Source organism: Neopelma chrysocephalum, unplaced genomic scaffold (genome assembly GCF_003984885.1).
Source record: "Neopelma chrysocephalum unplaced genomic scaffold, ASM398488v2 Primary Assembly neopelma1_66, whole genome shotgun sequence".
Classification (NCBI taxonomy): domain Eukaryota; kingdom Metazoa; phylum Chordata; class Aves; order Passeriformes; family Pipridae; genus Neopelma; species Neopelma chrysocephalum.
The window spans coordinates 10,224,024-10,245,797 of NW_020897725.1; the positions used below are offsets into that span (position 1 = coordinate 10,224,024).

Genomic DNA, 21,774 nt, shown 5'->3' on the forward strand with positions numbered 1-21,774 from the left:
ACAGGATGAGAGGGAATGGCCTCAAGCTGCACCAGGGGAAGTTTAGATTGGATATTAGGACATTTTTTTCATTAAATGGGTTGTAAAGCATTGGAACATCCTGCCCAGAGAAGTGGTGGAGTCACCATTTGGAAGTGTTCAAAATAAACATTCAGATATGGCACTTGAGGACATGGTGTTGGGATTAGGTTGATGGTTGGACTTGATGATCTTAGAGGTCTTTTCCAACCTCTGTAATTCTTTTCCAACCTATAATTCTACAATAGCATTATTCATCCAGACCTTTTACAGGTAAAGAAAAAATGTGTGTCTTCCTTCTAAGAGAGCAGAAACAAAGCTCAGTCAACAAGCCCCTCGCCTACCGCAGCAGTGGGTCAGATGACAGCAGAGGAGGAAATGAGCAGCCTCTTCTTCTGGTGCTCTATGAAAGAGAGACATCCCATTCCAAAGGAGCTGGATTAGTAATTCTAACCTATTGATTCTTTTCTATACAAACCTCCACTTTTCCTCTATTAAAAAAATTCCAAAGTGAATTGCAATTACATAGCAACATCTTCTGCCAATACTTAACTCAGTATTGACAGGAGACTGTGGTCTTGCAGAGAATCAGCTTATTCTGAACTCCTTTGTTTCACTGCTACTAGGAAACATTTTAACCACTTCTGCAATTACTCTATCACCTTTTTCTGTTTTTCAATAACCTTGTATTTTTCCAACAGCCAGCATCCATCTCCTGCTCCTTTGCTCTTTGGTGCTCTGACCTCACGACCAGTTATGTAGTTGCTTGAGGTTATTTTTGTTTGAAGCATTGGCTGTTTTACAGAGCAGAGTTACAGTGTTTTTGGAGAAAATTGGGCATTTATACCCAACTTTCTTTTGATGGTGTATTTAACTGTTTGAATTCTGAGCATTATGTCAAATTGCTCCTGACAAATCTGGTGGCCTTCTACACTGGGTTTACAGTGTTAGTGGATGATTGAAGAGCAATTGACATCATCTACACGGACTTGTGCAACACACTTGACACACTGTGTCACACAACATCCTTGTCTTTAAACCAGAGCGGCATGGATTTGACAGCTGTACCACTGGGTGGATAAGGAATTGGATGGATGGCCTCACTTGAAGAGTTGTGGTCAACAGCTCGGAGACCAGTAGCAAGTGCCATTCCTTGGGGGACAGCACTGGGACCAGTACTGTTTGACGGCTTTGTTGATGACATGGACAGAGTAATTGAGCGCACCCTCAGCAAGATCACTGATGTGGTGCAGTCGGCATGCTGGAGAGCAGGGATGCCATCCAGAGAGACCTGGACAGGCTTGAGATGTGAGTCCTTGCAGACCTCATGAAGTTCAACAAGGCCAGGCACAAGGTCCTGCACCTCGGTCAGGTCAATCCCAACAGATACAGGCTGGGAAGAGAATGGATTGAGAGCCCTGAGGAGAACTTGGTTGATGAAAACCTCAACATGACCCAGCAAAGCACACTTTCATCCCAGAAAACCAACTGTGCCCTAGGCTGCATCAAAAGATCTGTGACCAGCAGGTCAGGGGAGGGGAACCTGTCCTAACAAGCTAATGAAGTGGCCATCTGAGATGACAGGACAGCTCTGCTCCAGCATACCCATAGTTTTATCACAAAATTGTGAAGCTGTTGCTATTCACACATCCTGCTAGTACCATATAGGCCTTTTCTCTGTAATTCCTGGTCTGAAGCAGTTTTTAATTTTACATACCCATTTTTGCACACTTTTTAACAGAAAATCTGCTGTGACAGCCATAGCAAGTCAATGACACTTTATGTTCCTCTATGAGGTCTCAGGATCCAGGCAAGCAAAAGCAGTGCACAGTCACATGGAAAAAGCACCAAATTGAGGTTATCACCATAGTGCTACAAGGATTGTGCATTGTAGTAAATAAAACAGAATTATAGGTGACTTATGAAGCATCAGCCATGCTTCTGCACATTTCTGGTGACTGCATTACTCAATGGAGTGGCAGAGAGTAAATCACTAAAGCCAGTATTCCATCTCTAAAGCCATGCAGTTGAAGATTCCCTTTTATTTTTCCAATTCAAAATCAAGCTGTTGGTCAAAAGGCAACATTTATATCTTTACTGGAGTTTCCATTGATTTTACAGGCTGAACTAAACCTCCAGGAAACAGAAATGTTGTCATTGACAGCTGCAAAAACTGGAGCAGAGAGGTGAGAAGGCAGACACTAATCTCTTCTCTGTGGTGACCAGTGACAAGACCCAAGGGAATGGCATGAAGCTGTGTCAGGGGAGGTGTAGGTTCGATATTAGGAAAAGGTTCTTCACTGAGAAGGTGGTTGAGCATTGAAACAGGGTTCCCAGGGAAGTGGCCATGGCCCAAAGCCTGACAGACTTCAAGAGGTGTTTGGATAAAGTTCAGAAGCACAGGGTGTGATTATTGGGGTTATCCTGTGTAGGGCCAGGAGTTGGAGTCAATGAAACTGTGAGTCCCTTTCAACTCAGGATATTCTGTGATAACTAGATCATTTCATTGCAATGATTATTGTATTCTCAGCTGCTGAACTGTACATGCCTCCATGTCCTGCCTGCAAATTTAGTGTCTCTCTCCATGTTTCCAGCAGTGCTACTGCTTAATCACCCAGAGATATCAGGGAGCCCTCAGCATTAGTAGCTGAAGTTTGAAGCTGAACTTTTTTTTAATGGGATGTAGGGCAAGCAAAAGTTCACTTTCCCCTCTCAGGCTGAATTTTTAGGCTAGAATTAGGTCTAAGTTTGAGAAGAGCGGCAGGTCTATCTGTAAGATGCAAAGTGAACCCACAGGAGAACTGATCATATTTGCTTCTTGATAAAAGCAAATTTTAACTGAAGGGGAAAAGCAGAGTATGTAGGAGGGGGAAAGAGAAGAGACATCAAGAAGCAAGAGTTCTAATTCTTCTAATAAGCATTAGACCAAGGAGCAGGAGAGGTCCTTTCTTGAAATGTACAGAATTGCCCCTGAAAAGCAGGGTGAACCTTCCTAAGAATAATAACTTCAATACAAAAATAGCTTCAAAGAGACAAGAAATAAACCCCCAAATTCAGGTGTAATATCAGTATTGCCATCAGCTGGCAAACTATGTTGGTGCAGGTCACATCAAATTCAGAAGAATCATTCTGACATTTCTGAAAGTAAACTTTCTTGGCTCTTTTAAAATGCATAATTATGACTACCTAAGAATTTGAAATGGACCTGGAATTAAGATTAAGTAAACAAAAAAGCAAGAATGCCTCACTTTATGAAAACCATAATTTTGTTGACCTACCTTCCTTTAACTACAGATTGTTTCAATTTGATGTAAACCAGTATTTTTATCAGCATTGTCACGCACAAAAAAAAAAATCTAAATCAGATCATCTGCACAAACTGATTTAAGTCAAACTCTAGTAAGAGAAATCACTAGATGCACGAAGCAATAGTGTAGACAGCTAAAGTCTCTCACTAATGCAGCTGCAGCCTGCATATCTGGCCAAGGAGGTCCTGTAAAAAGCATCACCATATCCCAACAGACTAAAGGAATTTAGGATATAAGACTGGATGTCCTTATCACACCCTGACAGCTTTGGATGCACTCTAGGGTGTCATAAAAGAGACAAATACTGTCAGTTCAGCTCTGATTCAAGTTGCAGGTAGCCCTATACCATGTTCTTTACATAGGAGTTTGTAGAAGTCTCAGGGTGAAGTAACATGGGTCTCTGCTTGATGACTAATTCTGAAGGACCATCTGTAGGACTCAAACTGCTATGTTTTAACCCAAATATTCAAATGCCATCTTCCAATTTAATCTGTGGTTTTACATGCCAGGATGTAAGCAGGTACCTTAAAAAAAAAAAAAAATCTGAATCTGGCCACATGCAGTGTGCTTTGAATTTGAGCTGAAGTGTGGGAATCTGATTCCAACCTAAAAATCCTAGAGGTGATGCCTTATGCTTCCCTGGCAGGGTCATATTAACTGAGCTGGCAGATTTGATAGAATTAGATCTCTTTTTCGAGCTGGTACAGCACTGTGATGTGTCAGCACACACAGTATTTCAGGTAAGTAAGATTAAGTCATTGATCGAAGATCCAGCCTCCAGAAATAATGTAGTGCCCTTTAAAAGGAACAACCTTTGTTTTGTGTTGGTGTACCGCAACTCTAAAAACAAAAGGAAAAAAACCCTAAAAATCCACTGATCCTGGGAAAATGTCAGTAGCAATTATCTAGTCTAGAGACATTTTAAAATTGCATCAGATTTAATACCTCAGTGTCACTGTGCCAATTTTTACTCTGCAGAACAACCCCCCAAAGGGTTGGATAAGGAGTGATCCATTTCAGGAGAGTTTTGGGGATACCAAGAGTAAGTGAGGTCACCTCCATGGCAGCAGCAGTCCCGTGTCAGGCGCCGGAAAGTATTGTGGTTGGACACTGTGGGCTCCAACCAGTCTCTCACTGCTTATCCTCCACTCAAACCCTTTGGGATGGAAAGCTACAGAATACTGAGCCTGCATTGAAAAACTACTGCTGGGAGAAAGGACTTACAGAGACGGAAAAGCTACTACAAAAAAAAACAAAAAAAACCCCAATGGCTTTATTGAGATCATGTCCTCAGAGCAGGAAAGCTACACTCCAAGTATTTGTAACTATTTACATTGTATCTCTGGCACTCTGAGATACCTTGAGATTGTCTGACAGAAATAGCCGTGGGATCGGCCAATGGAAACATTGTGGTTTGAGAGATTAACAGATTTCCTGAAATAGTACAACTCCTCTTTGACCAAAGGTTTTGCCATCTCATACACAGGGCACAAGTCATCTTCTCCCTGAGAAAGGATGTGCACGTTAGTCCAGATGAAGCAACTTAATCACAAGCACTTCAAAGAGCAGCAAAGCCCGGAACAAATTGCTTTCCACCCTCCTTTCCCCCCAGAATTGCATTTTAACAATTACTACAGTCTTTACAATTGATGACATCCCTAATCTTAACTCATGCTTCAGAACATATTCTACTCATATTATTGGGAGTTTCTTTTAAAAAGAGCTTCCTGCCCCCCAAAGCCCCCTGTTTTCCACAATCCACGGCTATTTCACAGCCCTGACGTACAGGAGCTTTTCAAGCTTTGTAGGACATTTTCCACAAAGTGACTTGAGTTTGCTACTTACAAACCAGAGTATGAGACACTTGGCACTAGTGTGAAGTGCAGGATGGAGTAAGAGTGGGAAAGATGACCAAAAGGGTGACAGCAGTTTCTCTGTGGCTGCTGTGAATGCATGCCAGCATGGCACAGAGCCCTTATCAGAACAAGAGGAGTCACATGAAGGGGTAACTTTGAACAATTAACCAACTTACATCCTAAATAGAGACCACTTATATTGATAATGTTATCTACTTTGTAAGTTAAATATTAGTGCCCAGAAAGCAAATATAGTTCCCTCAGGGTCAATTCAGTTGTCAGACACATGTTTTAGGCACCACTGGAGATACCCCAGACATCAAATCCACCTTTCTGGAGTCTCAAGTACAACATGAGGAGTCAAAGACTCACATCCTTCTGTACTGGCTCCAGAAGACAAGGGCAGATAGTTCAGGGCAGTTCAAATAGCACTTAGTGGTTATGGTTAAGAAGCTAAGATCCCTGAAGCCCGGTAGGAGATTCCCAGCTCCCTGGAGCAGATACCTTTTGGGCAATACAGAGCAGATACCTACTGGGCAATGAATCAATCCTCAAGCACCAAACTAGCCCAGAGAGGGATGCAGACCTGCTCTAGATGGGCTGCAAAGGCATTTGTTGTTCCCACCAGAGGGACCAGGTGTACCATGCCTGCCAGGGCTGAAGAGGCTGACAGGAGCTGTCTGCTGCCACTGGCACTATGGCAATAAGAGCGATACAAATCTTTACAGCAGCAATTTGTCTGCAAGTTTGTGTCTTCTCTTGCAGTAGTCATAGTTCTCAGGAAATATCTGTGTGGGTCAAGAAGCTGATAATTAGCCCTAGAGTTTATTTTTAGTTTGCATACCTCTGACTTAGATTGCTGTTTATCGGTTATGAGACACCATAAACATGACGGACAGGCTTTGATGAAGTTAAGCAAGATCATGTCAGAGAGAGGCAAAGGTATGTTTGTGGCACTTCACCGTATTCACTGGAATTCCCACCCATGTTTTAACAACCTATATGAGCAATCTCTTATCAGTTAAAAATGCGCCTTTTTCCTCTTCTTGCAAGCTTAATTATACAGATGCCGTTTAGCAAATATTTTAGAGTAAATAAAAGTATGTGAGAGTATTTTATAGTAATATTTATATAAAAATATAAAAATTACTAGTACCAAGCTACCTGGGCTTGCACTGATTTTATCAGAGTACCTTGGAAAAAGCGCTGGTTATTAAAAATAATTCTTCTGCTTAAGAAGTACTCCTAGGTGGAAACTTTATCCCCCACTTCACCAGTTCATCTATCTACAAAGGGGTGTTGCTTCAGATAAGACACCAATAGTCCTATGCTGCCTTCTGCAAAGTAAAGAAAACACAGAAGATACTAAAAATTCTTAAAGTTTGGTATGAGAAAGGAAAAAGTTAAAGAAATTCTACAAGTGGCATGTGACAGTGTTGAAAAAAGACAAAAAATGCATCCTTATTCAGAGTTCCCTCAGCTAGAGCCATGAAAAGCTCCACCAGGTGGTGGGATTAACAGCACTAGAAATATGCTCTGGAGCTGAGCTTGCTCTTACTCCTTTGCTTTTAAAAGCACATTTCTGCTTCACCATGCTCTTGAAAATACTTCTAAAAGATGATCCTAATAAAAATGTATTTCTGCTATCATTTAACAGCAGGATTTGCAATGCACTTAACACAAAAGATGTATTTATAACTTAGAAGATGGAACTGCCATCTGCATGACCCTAATTTCCCCTCAAGTTACTTCCAGTTTTACATAAACAAAAAAGCAAATTGATTAGCAGATACTAAAGTATATTTAGTTTTAAAAGCAACAGTCTTCAATTGAGATGCCATCACCATTATTAGTATTATCAAGTTTGAAAGAAAAACTGCGAAAAAAGGCTGCAAGCTCCTTTCTGGCTGGGATGTGTGAAAAATTCATACAAACAGGGCAACTCAGTGCCTCTTCTGCACAATCAGACTGTACACTGAGTGAGCCAAAAGTATAAGAAGTTGGATTTTTCTCTTCTTTTGCCCTTTCAGACACTATGCTCTTACACATTACTAGCAGAAAGGTAAAATAAATGTATATTAGCACAACTGTACTTTAAAAACTTTGTGTTAGCTTTAAAGCCAGTTTGGCAGGACCTTAGACTGGGACTTTCTTGAGGCACAGGATATCAACCTCCTGCCACTGAAATGTTGCCCTACAGCAGCACCAAAATAGAGTAACTGAAGTGAGAAATTGGCAGAGGAACAAAGTGCCAAGTTCACCATAGATCTATGGTGGGGATTTGTTGTTTCCAGGATAATCAAGAAAACAAGTGCCTTTAACTGATGAACAAATTCACCCTTTCTATTCACACACAGCTATTCCCCCCTCACCCTGGCCACGGCCACGGCCCAAACAGACGTGCCCTGCAGGTAACGATCCTGCCGTTTCCAAAAGCAGGAAAGGGAACACAAGGCCAGCCCCAGCTTCTTCTAACAGAAGAGCAACTCTGTCGAGGCATTGTGAACAGTGGGTAGAGCACTGCTGGCTTTGGATGGAGACAGAAAAACTGAGGAGGGGTGAACATACAGACTGCGGAAGGTGCTGGCTGGCATGGATGGCACAGGATGCTATGGATGTAATAATCTAAGTATTTCCAAGCAGATGCTTCACACAGAGCCACCCCTCCAGCTAAAGCCGTGTAAATAATATACAGGAGGAGCGTGCTGCTAATTGAGTACCTTCCGAAAGGCCAAGAGGCAGGAAGACTCCAGTTAAAGGAGACTCTTCATTTTAACTTGTGCCACTGAAGAGCACCAAAGTAAATGAACTCCTGAGGACAAGATCAAAGTAGAATAAGAGACTTTCCTTTTTATATCCTTGAATCTCCTGTCCCTTTTGCACACTGAAATTTAATTTCCTTTTCAAAGAGAGCTTTTGGAGCTTATGAAAATTGACCCAAAAGATTACAAGGGCTTTGTCACCCTTCCAATCTCCCTGAAAGATCCATAATTAGGGAGGCTTTTCCTTTAACATATGTGCCCAGCGGGCAAATATATAATTCAGACTTACAATTATATGGATGAGTTATTCCAATGTATTGGATACATACAAGCCCAACCGCTACAAAGAGTTGAAAAATCTTGTGTGCCTCAAATGAGTGAAGTAGTTTGTTTTCATTTATGCCAAGACTACACGCAACCACAGTAAGGACCTGAGATGTATGTTTGTTGAAGAGATAAATATATCAAGTGCAATAGAAACAAACTGCTGACCTCGAAGATTAGTTATTTATACTCCACTGGAAATTAATTCTGCAAGGAGGGAGGTGCGAACGGATACCTAAGACAGCTAGTCTGATTTTTGCTCTCTAACGGAGTAACGCTGGCTTTCCTCGCTCGGCACACAGCCTATCCAGGAGGAAAAAAAAATAAAACAAAATGAAAGAAAATAGAAAAGAAATCAGGGTGCAGGACTCTGCCGGGATGGTCCCTTCCGCTGCTCCCACCCGGTGGCGACGTGGGGCAGGACTGGTCCCCCACAGGGCAGCCTTGGGTGGGGGGGAGGGAGAGGGGGTATCCCTCGCCGCTGTTGCCTTCCGAGCATGGCCCGAAGGTGCCCCTTGCTCCAGAGCCCGCACTGGCACCCGCCGCCTCCCCTCTGCCTCCCTCCAGCGGGGAAATCCCGGCTGGATGGGGTGAAGCCTCCCCGCTCTGGAGCGCCAGGGCACCCACTGGACGATGCTGCGAGCTCCGCCAGCGCCGGGGCGACCCCCGCTTCTAAATAATAGACATAATTAAAAAAAACCCGACAACAGCCGAACGAGGAGCAGGGAGTCTGGGAGGCTCCCACCGCGCCTTCTGCAGCAGTGGGGAGCGGAGGGTTTGCAGGTAAGAGGGGAGGAAGGCGAGGGAGGAGGGCGGCGGGGAGGGAGGGAGGGGGTCCCGCGGTACTCACGGCGGGGCGCGGGGGGCGGGCGGGCGGCCGAGCCCCATGGCCGGGGAGGGGACGGGAGAGCGGTCGCTGCTGTCGCTGCTGCTGCCGCCGCGCTGTCTTGTCTGTCTGCCGGCGCTGCTCGCCGAGCCGCTCCGGGAACCCCGTCCCTCCCCTTCGCTTCCTGCCTGCTCATATAGCGCGCCCTCGGCCACGTGGACGGCGCGGGGCCCCGCCGGCTCCTCCTCGGGGCCGGGCGGAGAGAGGCGGACCCCCCGATCAACCTCTCCATCACCCCCCTCCATCACCTCCCTCCATCACCCCCCTCCATCACCTCCCTCCGTCACTCCCCTCCATCATCCACCTCCATCATCTACTTTCATCGTCTCTCCTCAGCCCATCTCACCCCACTCACCACCACCCCCCATGTCATCCTCCCATGACCCCCTCCCCAATTACCTCCCCCCACCCCGTCACCACCCCTACCGTCCCTCCCCCCGTCCTCAGGCCTCCGAGCGGGGTTTCGCGGCGGAGAGGTTCAGTGCGAACCCGGACTCACCTCTGCGAGGCGCGGGGATGAAATTTTGCTCCCGGCGGGTCCTCCCTAGAGGATCACCACCCAGGAATGTCTGTGTTCCCCCACCCCCAGCCCTTCAAACTGCCACGTGTGAAATTGGGCTGCGTGGATCTCAAAGGTGATCGCAGCAGGGAAAGTGAAAAGAAATTCTGCACTTCTCGCAGGAGAAAATGTGCATTGTGTCATTAATAAAATATAGCACATAGTCCAGAATCATAGAAGGGTCTGGGTTGGAAGGCCTCTTAAAAATCTTTAAGTTTCAAACCCGCTGCCGTTTTCCACTAGATCAGTTTGCTCAGAGACCGATCCAGCCTGGACTTGAACACTTCCAGGAATGAGGCATCCACAACTTCTCTGGGCAACCTGTTCCATCATCACCCTCACAGGAAAGAAAGTCTTCTGAATATCTAATCTACACCTACCCTCTTTCAGTTTAAAGCCATTCCCCCTTGTCCTATCACTACATTTCCTTGGAAAAAATCTCTCTCCAGCTCTCTTGAAGTCCCTTTAGGTGTTGGAAGGTGATATAAGGTCTCCCCAGAGGCTTCTGTCCTCCAGGCTGAGCAACCCTAACTCTCTCTGTCTTCTCTGGAGAGGTGCCTCAGACCTCTTCTTTCAGTCCAGCACCACACACTTTTTAAGGTGACTACAAAAAACTGTAGAATTATAAAGAATACAGCATCATTAAAGAATCCCCCAGACAGATACATTAAAATGATAAAGTATCTGCTAAAACTATTTAACAACATAATGCTGGCTTTTTCAGTGGCAACGTGTAAAGACTGGAGCCAAGACTAGAAGCAGGGGGGTTATAGCACCTCCAAAGAAACAAATGATCTCTGATCTTCTCTCCTCCGCCCTTCTGTAGGCAGCGTTACAGGCACTGTTACAGTGTTACAGTGAACATACAGAGCGCACATACAGAGAGGAGAATGTATTCCTGAGCTCTTAAAAACATGTTCCTTAGTGCTGGACAGCCAGTGCATAACTCCCTTTGTGAAGCAGATAAGTTTACAGGTTATTAATCTAGTTACCAAGACTGTTGGTTTATTACATTCAGCACAACATACTTCCACTGGAAACTGTAACGTGCTATGTAGGAGCTGTAAGTCATCAATCATCACTGAGCTTGTTTCCATAGAGTTATATTAGTAAAAGCTAAAGTGTGAATTCAGACCAGTGTCACATCATGTGCTGCGCTGTGCAGACATTTGCATTCGGGTGAGAGTACCTGTGACAGCCTGAGCTTTCTGCTTAGGGAGCATAAGCCCATACAAACCCTTTCAGGGACACACCCCATCACTAAATCTGGACTTTAGATACTGAAGAGCAGCATAATATTATATCCTTCATAAACAGGGCTTGGAACAGATTTAATATAAAGCAATGAGCATTGGAAAAAACCCCAAAACATTAGTCTTCTTTTGCAAGGAATGTATCAACACAAGGAATTACCATGTGGTGGAAACAGCCTATTAAATAGCTCTTCACTGCTTCTTCCCAGGAGCTGCTTGACACTTTGCAGGAGGTGGGATAAGGCCCTCGAGGAGCTCCAATTTGATCATCTGCGAAAGTTTCTGTTACCTTCTTGGCTTGATACTCTCATACCTTCAGGCAAATTAGTTGAATGTGGTCCTTTGTTTCCTTAACAATAACAGTGAGTGAGTGGGTCTATTTTATGAAAAAAAATCTCTGGGGAACAGCTCACCGGTAATAGGGTTGTGCATCAGGTTTGGAGATTTCTCCCAAGAATTTTTGAGGGGATTGAGGGAGTGAAAGGTTGATGAGGACTCCAAAGCATATTCTATGAAAGCGACATTGCTTAGGGAAGGAAGAGCCTAAGCACTCTGCATTTCACTGCCTGCTGTACCACACTTGGTCCATCCATGAGTTCAACAGAGAAAAAGAATGAATGGAGTAAACAGGTGATTTATCATCATACAGCATACAAAGTTTTGATAGGTTGTGGAAAGCTTAACCCTGCAGTCAAGAATGTCCTAATTAATGATAGTTAATCAAGATGACACTGGAAGAGGTTGTCCAGAGAAGCTGTGGATGTCCCATGTCTGTAAGTGTCCAAGCCCAGGCTGGATGAGGCCCTGAGCAGCCTAGTGAATCCTTACGGCCCCTTGCAGCCATTCTATGATTCCATGACTGAAGAAAAGCAGCAAGAGACAATACTATTTTTTTTTCCCACCTGCATTTTCAGTCCTATCTCTGCACCGTTTCTCTGGAGCACACAAGGGATAGGATATGGCATGTTCCTCCAGCAAGTTACAAGTGCAAGGAGGAGATACAGAAGTGAGCTCTGCAGTGGCTGGGTTTGGTCAGAGAGGCTCCTTTCTGTAGGGCAAGGCAGAAGAGAAGTGTGCCAGAAATGCCTCAGGGAGGTATGCCACAGTGATATGGGTGTAGCATGGAGAAGTACAGAACATGGAGAAGTTCCTCAGGTCTCTGGTAGCACCTGGCTGAACCAAGAGCAGAGAACAAGATTGAATCCTCCTGAAACAGCAAGTGTGGAACCCATTTCTCTTTATTGTATCAGTGTTACACTTAGTTAATTCCTTCAGATGCTCTCAGCTTCCCTGATGCACCCCAGTGAGTGTGCAGGTAACAAGTGCACTCCGATAATGCCATCGTAATTACAGCAGGTCCAACCCAGTGTGTTGGATCCACTTCCCCTTATGCTGCAGCATTTCCCTAACAAGTGTCATTTAGATGATTTTGGGAAAGAATCCAGGGTTTGTTTCACAGACAGTATTTCCTCAACAGCTCAGTGAATATGGAATAGTTTGAACCAACCATGCAAATCTTGCTTGTCTTCTTATGTAGAGAAACTATATCTACTCTAAACTCTGGGCCAGGGCTTTCAACTGCTGATGAGGGATAGCTATGCAGACTTCAAAGGAGCTGTATCAGCTTTCACCAAGTGGGGATCCAGCCCTTTATTCATATTTTAAAATTCAGAAACTGTGCCTAGGTAAAGCAATTTTCTCTATATTTTTAAGTAGCCAGCTTTTTATTTTATAGCTGTTCCCTCAGTGGCAGGATTGTTTCTCAGTAGTCAGTGTTTAAAGGCCCTTCAAGGCTGAAGGAATTAAAAATGAATAATTTAAAGCTGCTCTATGATGCATAAGTTTTAACATATGTTTTACAGGCCATGTGGAACAATTTTTTCTGACTTGTCAGTAGATATTTTACTAACATGCTGTGCTGGAACCAAAACCTTTTTTATTTAAGACTCAGATTTGAGCCCTCCTATGCATCGACACAGCAGTGTACTGGAGCCTACAAGCCATAACAAGGAAATCATTATCACCATCACTGATCAGAAAAGAGCAGAAATGTAGCAATTGCTTTCTACCTCTTACACACACTGTTAAACTCGATGGGGGCAGAACTATGGCTCTCCCATCTCAAGAAGCCTCATCCCAAGGTAGAGAGAGAGTATATGTGATTTTTTTAACCTAAAGCTGAAAAAGGGATGGACCCAGGTGGTGCTGGAGAAGGAGGCATGAGACATGTTGGCTTTTGATTATTTTTTGAAGCTTGGCTGGAGTATTTTTATGCCAACCTCCAGTTAACTCCCTAGACAGTGTGGTGCTTGGAATGTCATATTAGTAATTCCTGGCAGTTTTAATAGGCAAAGCTAATTGCTGGTGAATAACAATGATTCACCTTTTATGGATTTCATTTCTTGTCCCTTCCTAACTCCTTGCAACAAGAAAGGGAGGAGGCATCTACTCTGCAGATGCTGAAAATCAGCCTGAGTTTCGGCCTTCTCGACTGGTTTCCACACTCTTCCTTGTTTTCTTGGATTGTCCAGCTTTTCATTTCTATTTTATAGTTTCTTCATATTTGGAGCTAAAAATAAGTTGGTTTGGTTATTGCAAAAACTCTTTGGGTCCAAACCCAATTTCAAGTATTTCAGCAAGTTGTAAAGTTAGGCACAGCAGATTTAGGCTTGTGTTTGCTCCTCCCTTCATTTGCTCTCCCTTCAGTTCATAATCTGTCATCTTTCAAACAAGCCAATTGCCATTGTGTCTAGAAGAAGTCAAAATAGAAAATTAGCATTTGGTATGTATGCTGTTGCCAAGAAGCTATTTCTTCTCGCCTGTGTAAATAAATTGTCATTTAAAAATGATTGGCTTGCTCTAAAAGATGTGCTAAGTGCTACCACTGCACTGTGCTCCCACTGGGAGGAAAGAGGAGAGGATCCAGGAGTGTGGCCAATGAGTGCCCCATCTCCAGCTTCTCCCACCTGTTCTGTGGAATGGTACCATTCTTCACAGAGGCCAGATTGGTAGTTGGATAGTTCCTGTCTCAATGGACATAACAGAAGTGATTACTGACCTTGCCAATCCCCAGGCCAGGCCCAAGCTCCACACAGGTGGATCCCTTTAAAAGTGATTTAGTGGTAGTCTCTTTATTTTTATGTAGCTAATCATTCACGTTTATTATGTATTACACAGATACACACCTATTGATTGGTAGGACTAGATGTGAAAGAGATTAAATACTTTCAAACTTTATAAATATGAAACTAAGAATATTGACCACAGATGGGCTGTACACAATTTATTTGTTCTGACTGGCAAAAGAGACAGATGATAGATGTATATCTTACCTACACTGAAGACGTAAAAGGTGTTCTGTATTCAAATATGTACTTTCGTAAAACCGGCCTTATCTTCCATAAGTTGCTACAGTAGCACACAGTGCTATCAAACATTCTGACAGATGTTGCAGAACTGTCTTAGTCTTCCCTGATCCAAAGTCTACTACAAGCAACTGGTAACAGTGCAGATTTAAAACAAGGTTTTAGATCAGGTCTTCTGCCTCCACACTTCACAGGGCTAGGCTCTGGCAATGAAGTGCGTTAAGAGCAAAGAGAAAAGATACAAAAAAGCACACAACATCCTTTCCTGCTGGCTCTTGGAGTTCAAATGGTGAGAGGAGCTGCCAGAGGTCAGTGGTACTGACACACAGTCAGTGCTCTCACCATTTGTTTTACAGCACCTATGTGCAGAACCACATCTGAGACAGCTTTGACATTAGAGCAGGATTTCTTCTGAGGCCAAACTGTTACACAGAGATGTGTTTTTACCTGCTAGGGCTCATTAGTGCTGTATATGGGAGCATTGACCACGAGTGAAGGTTGTGATATGGGGCAGTCTGTTCTCAATAAACGTCTGAGAAAGTCTGCGAGACCTTTCAGTATTACAGCACATAAAAACACACAGCAAACACCACGAGCCTGATTTGCAGAAATATTTGGCAAATCTGGAGCTCACACAACTCACGTAAAAAGTAATCCAAACTATGAAATACTTCTTTGCTCTTGTACTCTTAGATGAATGTGAGTTTTGCTACAAGGACAGTAAAAAGCCTGAGAGGACTAATAAACACTAAATAAGTGCATAACCCATGGAGATGTTAAATAAATAAAACCATAATACAGGAAGTGGTGGAATCGCCATCGTTAGAAGTGTCCAAAAAATGAGTGGACATGACATGTTGCAATATGGTTTAGTGGGCATAGTGGTATTTGATTGAAGGTTGGACTTGATGATCTTGGAGGTCTTTTCCAACCTTGATGATTCTCTGATTTTTATCTCTGTCAGGATACAGGAAGATTAAATTGGTGTAAAATATTTTACTGGAGAAGAAATTAATGACATAAGCACCTAAATTGAGGATAAAGGTAAGTAACTATGTGGCAAAGAGGCAGCTACGGTGTACTTTCTGGGTGTTTCATACACACATAGCATATTCGATCTCTCCAACACAAATGACCCTTCTCAGCAGTCCAGACATCACCTACGGAACATCATAACAGTAAAACGAACCTGATTTACCTTTGTGCATCCAGATCTCACTGTTTCTTGAGTACCATCTATTCCAGAGCACAAACTTGAAAATATGTGCATTAAGTGATTGGGAAGTTATTAGCATCATTTAATTTTATTTAATTTCAGCTGTCCCTGAGGACAGTCAAGAATAAACCAGAAGGTGAAATTAGACTTAGACTCAGAAAATAAATGTTCTTGATTAAGTTGAAGTGTCTATTATGCTTCTGTTTTAAGTTTCCAGCCCACCAGAAGAATGGTAAGCAGAGCCTGGTAAGGAAACATTTTGACAAGAATGCATTTTTCTGTGGCTCAAATAAAATAAGTATAGTAACACAGAAGAGCCTTTTCAAAGTCAGGCTTATGTGTTTGTCTGATCAGCACCAGCAAACCGTTTCAACTCTCCTGAATGTCACAGAAACACACAAGTTGTGCCACTGTGCAGTTTTCGAGACAAATGTTTTCCCTCAAAGGACATTGCACACATACCAAGGGCTGTACATGCTGTATTAAGTTAAACACAGTAACAAAACAAAATGCTAATTCCATGTGGAAGTCATCCTCTGGGAAAGTTGTGAATAAAGCAGTGATGCACACCTGGCAGATGTTAGTCACATGGCTTCATTTAGTATGGAGAAGCATTTATGTTGAATGGTAGAAAAGCAACACAAAAAGCTAGATAGGATAGAAAAGTTTGTGTGTTTTTCTTTTCCTGCTACATATGTTAAAATGACTTTTAGCAGTCCCTTCCACCTACTGTGATAGGCTGGGAAAGGATGAATGGCATGGGCAGAATATCTCCAGGGAGGGACAGTGAGCATTTGTGCTGGGGTAGTGCTAAAGATCTGCTTTTAACCCACAGCTTGGAGCTTGGTGTAGGGCAGAGTAGCTCAGATGCTACTAAAGGAAAAAAAAGAGGTCTAGAAACCAATTTCCCAGACGTTGCCTAGAAAATACTTATGTTACATTACTTCTCTGTGTAAAAGCTAGCAGAATGCTTCACTAAAGCAGCACTAAGTCAGCTGTAATGCTGGTTTAGATCTGGTATTAACAAATCAGCATTTACAGAAGATCTTGTCATCAAAGGTGGTTTTGGAGTAATGGATCATGACTTTTTTCCACTTAAGTTGCATGGTAAAATAAAAAGCAAAACTACAAATATAGTTCCCTGATTGCAGAAGAGCAAACTTGGGTAAACTAAGGAATTGTTTTAATTATTAGAGATGAGAGCTGGAGAAAGGTCTCAAAGACTTGAAAATGGTCTTACTATAAACCAAACAGGTGCTGCATTCAGAGCATAACCTACATCTAGGAAATGGAAAAAAAATAAAGTGATTTAGAAACCAGAGAACCATTAACTAATCTTAATACATTGTGACTTCTTAGAGTAAATTTAGAAGAAAAAATATTTAAGATCTGGAAATAAATACAAAATTGGATAAAATGCAAACTTGTGTTTAGCAGAAAGAGAGTTTGTTTGAGACAAGAAGTCATTCTCAGGAAAAGATTACTGTAGTATATTGTGTTTACCCGGGCTTTGATTAAACAGATAAAAGGTGCTACTCAGATAACTGGCTGTTTTCCTGGAGGCTAAGGGAGGAACCAGACTGGTAGTGCAGAGTCCATGTGTGCTGAGCATGGACTACCCTGCGTCTGAGTTGAGAGCAGCCCTGAGAAGAAGGGCTTGGGGCTGTTGGTGGACGAGAAGCTCAGTGTGTCCCAGCAACGTGCTCTCAAAGCCCAGAAAGCCAACATTGTCCTGGGCTGCATCAAAAGCAGTGTGGGCAGCAGGCTGAGGGAGGTGATTCTGCCCCCCCTACTCTTCTCTTGTGAGGTCCCATCTGGAGTCTTCTATCCAGCTCTGGGGTCCCCAACATACAAAGGATACGGACCCCTTGGAAGTAGCCCAGAGGAGGCCATCAGGATAATCAGAGGGTTGGAGCACCTCTCCTGTGAAGATAGGCTGAGAGGATTGGGTTCGTTCAACCTGGAGAAGAAAAGTCACTGGGGAGACCTTAAACCAGACCTTCTGGTACCTAAAGGGGCTACAAGAGAGCAGGAGAGGGACATTTTACAAGGACATGTAGTAATAGGGGGGAATGGCCTTGAAATGAAAGAGAGTAGATTTAGATTGTATATTAGGAAGAAATTCTTTCCTGTGAGGGTGGTGAGGCACTGGAACAGGTTGCCCGGGGAAGCTGTGGATGCTCCATCCCTGGAACTGTTCAAGGCCAGGTTGGATGAGCAACCTGTTCTTGAGAAAAGTGTCCCTGCCCATGACAGGGGGGTTGGAACAAGATGATCATTATGGTCCCTTCCAGCCCACACCAGACTATGGTTCTATGAAGATACAGACAGAGAAAGTGAAAGTGGATTCAAAAGAGCTTCCTAATAATAAATGGGAACCTTTGAACATTTCCCAGTCTCCTACAATGTCACTGGATGTACTGTTTATTCCCGGTGCTGAGGTGCTCACCTTCACCGCTGCAGCAGCCCAGCTGATCTGCAAGGCTCTGCCTGCGGCCAGGGTGCAGAAACATGTCTCTGCCCCAGCCCTGGAGCAAGGTGCATGTCCATTGTAGTTTAAAACACTGCACAGCACATGTCCATGAGTCAGGGTGTCATGTCATCCAAGACAAAAAGATAAAAGATAAACTCACCACTCAGGAAGAGGAGGTATAAAGCACAGAAACATGAAATCATTAAGATTGAAAAAGACCTCCAAGATATGTGTAGGAAATGTTACCTGGGCTGGGAGGTTAACAGCTAAAAAGCAGTCAGTAAATTTAAGGGAGTTGTCAGGCTGTGCTTTAGAGCAAGGTAAGTGAGGTGAACCTCACCCATTGAAGTTTATAAAACAATCTGCCTTGGGATAAGAGCTCTTTACTTGCTTCCAGTGTAAGAGGGGAAAAATTGTGGTGTACAACATGACTTTAAGCTGCTAGAAGGATGAAGTCATGAAATGGGCAAACAAGATTTGCTCAGCCTTGTAAAATGAATGAAAGTTGAGGGGGAATCCAATTGCTGTGGATTGATTGGGAAGTAAATGTCAGGGAAGTGGGGAATGTATAGTAGCTAAAGGAGGAATGAGTATCAGGTGCAGGTCAATGTATTCAGGCTGTAAATTAAAATGATTTTGGTAACTATCATATCAAGAGTCAAAAAGAGGCAAGAAAGCCTCCAGGAAGAACAAGTTCTCTGAAGTTTATATAGGGGCTTGATGCACTCCTGGAAAATATATATTTTCGTGTATGAGAAAACAACCTACCATAATACATTAGACCTACACTTCCTTATATAAGGAGATGTAGCTTGATGTTCCCACAGAACTATTTCTTGTTTTACACCAAGGAAAATGTGTAAAGGAAGAATCAATATGTATAAAGACATGAGAACAGAGCATAGTGCATGGATCACCTCCCAGTTAAGCCCATAATGCATTAATCCTGCTCCACAGAGGAGCTGGAGGAGCTGGCTGGCGGCAGCTCATGTCAGGCAGTAGAACATGTTCTACTGAATTCTCTAAGATCTAAATTGAGTCAGTAATGCAGAGCTCAGGGCAAATATTTCTCATTATCTCAGAAACCAGGTGGTTATGGACACCAATACCACCTGAAAGGGGCTGAACAAACTCAATCTCTCTAACCTCCATTTGTCAGTTAACTAAGTACAAGATCAAAGAACCATTGATTCCAGGGACAGCAGCTCAGATGACTTGTTCTGTTTCGTTTGCAAAATTGTTCCTATCTGTGCAGGTGAAATCTTCATGCTCACTGACATTATTATATAAAATACATTTATTTTCAAAAAGGATTATCTCTTTTTCAGGAAACAAAAAACTTGCTATATTTCTATCTATTTATTTATTTATTTACCCAGCAGAACAGAGCAGAACATAGACTGCTAAGTATAGAAAAGCACGTAGGTTTTAAAACAAATTTAAGACAGGGACAAGCTGAAAGTTCTGGACAAGTAATCTGGTCTGATTTATGGAGCAACACAGTTTTATTCAGATTAATAGATTTTTGCATTTAATCCATATTGAGTGCAACTGGAGCATTGGTGTTTCAGAAAGACATTGGAGGCTCCCATAGATCAAGAAGCCACCTCTTCTCTTCCTCAACAGTGTCTTGTCTCACTCATTGTACAAAATCTTTCACTTTGTATTTTCTTTGCATTGTATCTAGTTTCAGTCTACTGTTGATTCCTGTTACTCTGTGTAGTCTGTTTGTGATGAATTAAGTAAACTGAATTTTTTTGATCTCTCACGTAGGATATATCTGGCCAGATGTGCACTTCTACCCAACAGATGGCTGTTCAGCACTAGTCACCATCCATTTGGAGTCAGCTCAGAGAAATGAGCCCTTCCAGGGTGAAGTTCATCTCATCCCAAAGTGAATCTTTAAACCAGACCCGATAAATGTCCCTCTCAGCATTCCTTTCTAGCAACGATCAAGGAAGCCTGTGCTGGCTACCTCTCATGTCACTGCCTGCATTATAGACTTTTATATTTAGGCAAGATGAATCTGAGTCTTGGGCTAAGTCATTTTCCCAGCTTTGAATCATTTCCTTGGCTTCCTCCTCTGCACCTCACACTGATGAGGCTTTGCAGATCTCCAGCAGATGTATGGCATTAATGTCTATGTATGAGGAGCCCTCACTCTCAAGTTCTGGGAGTGCACACAGGGGTAATTCACTGAAAATCTGGTTAGGGAGATAGAGCTGGATTTCAATATGTATGCTGTCCACAGCCTGTACTTGCTATTGATTCCACCTTTTTAATGAGTTGCATGTGGCACTGATGAGAAAATGCCTTAATAATTATGGTCCCCCTGGAAAAAGAGTAGATTATGTAACTATTGATCTTGATATTTTTTGTTCTATTTTTCCATTTTTCTGATACTAAAAACTGCTGCAGCATCACAGGCTTCAGCTCCTTCCATCCAACTTCTTTTCCAACATTAGCCATTCAGCTGTATCTACTCATACCAGGCTCAGCCACTAGCCCAGCCAGACAGCTGCCAGGTGTTTATTTTTAAATAAATACTTACATCTGTCAAGTTATAAAGCAGAGAGCAATGAATCCATTCTTGATGTCTTTTTCTTTTTTTCTCTGTCAATTGAAGAGAACATGCTAAGAATTGCACACTCTCTGCAACAAAAGCCAAAATATTTGTGTACCTGGGCAGGTTCCCTTTAATTCGTACAAAATGTGTTTAAGTGCTGGGGTATTAATCATCCCTCCATAGTGGTTTATTAGGTCTGAAAGAAAGGAGGGTAAGGATAATTCTTTCTTGCCCAATGCCTTACCCCTGTGTTAAGAATGACTGGTTGGAACGTCCTCATGTATAAATATGATTGATATATTTATATATTGCCTACTTGCATGGGCAGCAAGCATGGCTGAAGAGGAACTTGCAGGTCTTTCTGGCTGGGAGAAATAAGAAGGAGTTTTCCCAACAGAGTCCTGATGTTCCACTTGGGGATCTTCTACCACAAGCTGCAGGAACAGCTCAGGTGAACCCTGTCCCCATCTGTCCCTCTCATGCCTGTGTCTTGCCCACTCTCTCTGCATCCCTCTCTTCTTCCCTCCATCATATTCACTAACTCTGATTGCAGACACTTTCAGGGAAAGGAACAACACTTTTGGACCAGTGTTGCCATTTTTTCTTGCCTGTGTCCTCAGAGATGTAAAGGCTATGTTAGAAAACCAATTTTCAGCCTGCACTTGGCTACATCATCTGACATCAGCTACCTCCTTATCTATAAACTGGCCCAATACAGACAATGAAAGCAAATTCATTATGGCATTTATTATGCTGTCTTCTCATGTGCTCTTACCATGGCTTTCTTTTGGGACAGTAAGAATGAATTGCAGTAGAGAAGGGATTCGATTTTTCTTGTTGAATTTTGCTGTACACTAGTGTGGTCAGTGAGCGGAGATGTTCAGGTGGGACCACACCATTCCCCTGCAGCTCCATGTTGCTCTAAAAGTGATTTGTATCCATTTAGTTTTACTCGGTAAGTATCAACTTTGGGTAAATCAATATAATGTGGGCTTGCATTGATTTGAGACAAATCAGCAATGGGTTGTGTTGGTTTAAATAATTGTTCTCAAAACCTTTGGAACCTTTAGTTAAAAAATGGCACATAAGCCAGTGTTAGAGCTACAGATAAATCAACTATTTTTAGTGATGGATCATCACAGGGGTAGTAAAAACTAGGCAAAAGTGAAAATCTTGTGGGATAAATGT

The 21,774-nt window shown here is 42.9% G+C and overlaps 1 long non-coding RNA gene across 1 annotated transcript; it reads left to right on the forward strand.

Annotated features, from left to right (window-relative positions):
- The first annotated feature begins 8,843 nt into the window (after window positions 1–8,843).
- LOC113968179 lies at window positions 8,844–21,022 on the forward strand. The gene is made up of 3 exons (XR_003534405.1): window positions 8,844–9,051; window positions 19,794–19,892; window positions 20,915–21,022. It is a non-coding gene; the product is annotated as an uncharacterized LOC113968179 (long non-coding RNA).
- Window positions 21,023–21,774: the final 752 nt, after the last annotated feature.